Raw genomic sequence first — 2544 nt, forward strand, 5'->3', positions numbered from 1 at the left:
TAGGGAAAAGTAGCTCTTCTTATGTTTTGGGGGTTTTTTTAATAGAAAATGAGATGTAATAGCAGTGTTGTGTCTGCACAGAATTACTGAATGGGCATTTTGTTCCTTTTATTATTTTGGAGGGGTTATTTGTTGAGTTTTTAAATTATTTTTGCTAGCACTAACTGTGGAGATAGCAGAAATTTCTTTCCAACAAACAGGGGACTGGGCAGGGCTGACCAATATTACTGTAATTGTAATTAATCTCTCTTTTAAGGATTTCTTCAGGTTGTCAGCCTAGATGAAAAATAGATGGTCCTAAGGCTTTGTTCTTTGGTGACATGACTGACTTTGGTAAAAGAATTGGAGATTTTTTGGCATCTGGTTGCGATGCCAACTTGTTGGGCCAGCTCGTCAACACCGTGCCCGGCCTAACAAAGCGAGAGCCGTTGGTGCTAAAATTCACAGCAGCTGCAGGGCAGAGCTCTGGGATGGGGCAGCTGATATTGCTCATCATTAGATGGTGTTTAGAAAATGCAGTTTGTTCATTTGCTAGCAAATCTGTACTATTGTAAATTCAAGTTTTGTCATGATAAGACACTTGGGCAGGCCGGGTGCTCAGCTGCTGTGCATGAGCTGGTCTGCACTGTTCTGCCTGGCTGTGTGCATCTCGCCGTGAGAACTGATGCACTTCTCTCGTGAAGCCGCGTAAGGTGTTTGTCAGAATTGCGAAGCTGCAAATCGACTCCCATCCATCGGTGTTTCAGCTGGTTAAGTGTCTTGGTTCAAAGACCTTAAACAGGTAAAAAAATCAGAAACCATGTTTGCATATGACTTCCATAATAAACCAGCAGCAGATTTTGAATAGGAGGGTGCTTTGGGAAACTGGAGTTCCTGTGTAAAACAACTGCCAAAGCCTTAGGTCAGGCCTTGAATCAGTCATTAACTCATTAAAGTGATTCTTTATACTGTGAGCTTCTCTTTTTTGAAATGGAGAGCATGTATCAGATGCCATGTAGCAACAATAAAATCTATTTTTAAAGTTCTCTTTTTAAAAAAGTTTCTGCCTTTATGGCTTATGACAGAACTTTTAAGTATTCGAAACATACGCAATTCTTATGAAATTCATTGCTGACAATATTTCACTGTACTATTTCAGGTTTTGAACATTTACTTTACTAAATGTACACTGTCTACTTGTAGTATAAACACAGCAATTGTGCCAGCTGGACAGTTTCACTGTTGCCCACCGCTGAGGGTGGCGTATGTAAGTCTTGGTGATACAGAAGTAATGGGACATTGTTAATTAGTTTGTATTCTGGTAATACTCTTAGAATGTAACTTTGGGAGGGATTGGGTTTGACCTTCTGAGAACAAATGGTGTTTGGGGAAGGATTAAAATGTCTATTTTAAATACAGAAAAATATGGATGTTCAAATAAACTTGTTTCCTAATATACTACATCCATGTACATGCTAGTACTTTAACTTTTTTATTTACTTTTTTCATTTTGTTACATGACATGTATGAGAATTTGTTTTTAATTTCAAGTACCTTGCAACAGATTCTATGTATCAAAAGCAATCAGATCAAACTTGTACCCAGGGCTTGGTTCTGTTTTGGGTTTTTTTATTATTCTTATTATTTCTTTGATCTTGTGCATGAAAAACAAATATAAATGACTTTAAAGATTTTGGATGCATATTGGTTTATTAAATTGTTTCCTTTTTTTCTTTGGAGGATTTTGGTATGTGCTTCCCAGGGAACTGTATAACGCTGCTTGGAATAAAGGTACAGACATGCCATTCTGTGCTAAAGGCATACATTTTGAATTAAATTATTCACTCTTAGCAAATGAAGTGGGTTATTTTACCATTATGTTTTAGTTTATTAGTAGTTATGGCTGTTAGTGGTGGTTACAGTCCTACTCATGATGCTCACAGCATGCTCCCAAGTGCCACCTGTGATTCCTAATTCACTAACACAAACGTTTTGTTAGGATTTAACAGGGTTATCTCTAGGTAAAAAGAGTTAGCACCAAGTCCATTTGCTGTTCGGTTCTGTTGTGGGGACTTCAGTAGTGCAGTTTTCAGTCTGATCCCTTATTCAAGTTTCTTAAATTCTGCATTAGTAAAATACCTTGCAGGGAACAAGCCATGAAAACTAAAGATCTGGGCTTGTATTTGAGTATCTGCTCTTTACTGTCATGGTATGTGACATGGGTGATTTAAGAGCCACTGCAACTGTTACTAGTAATTCATTTTAATACTCTTCCTTGAATCATTCTCTTACATAATTTACTCTAATTAATAGTTAGAATGCTTCTAACAGTATCTTGCATTTACATACAAAAGCTCTGGAACCTCCACCAGCCAGAAATGCAAAGTGTATTAGCATCTGACACTGTTGTGAGATGTGCGTATGTTAATTCACGGCATTTACAGGAATATTAAGAAGTTTCCTTGGCAGCAGCACTGGGTGTGTTTTGTAAAGGCCATGGGTGTGTGCCTGGTGGTGCCAGCCTGCCTCGCGGAATGCGCCATTTCCAGCGCCGTGCCTGTTACC

This window comes from Mesitornis unicolor, unplaced genomic scaffold, assembly GCF_000695765.1.
Source record: "Mesitornis unicolor isolate BGI_N332 unplaced genomic scaffold, ASM69576v1 scaffold10304, whole genome shotgun sequence".
Taxonomy (NCBI): domain Eukaryota; kingdom Metazoa; phylum Chordata; class Aves; order Mesitornithiformes; family Mesitornithidae; genus Mesitornis; species Mesitornis unicolor.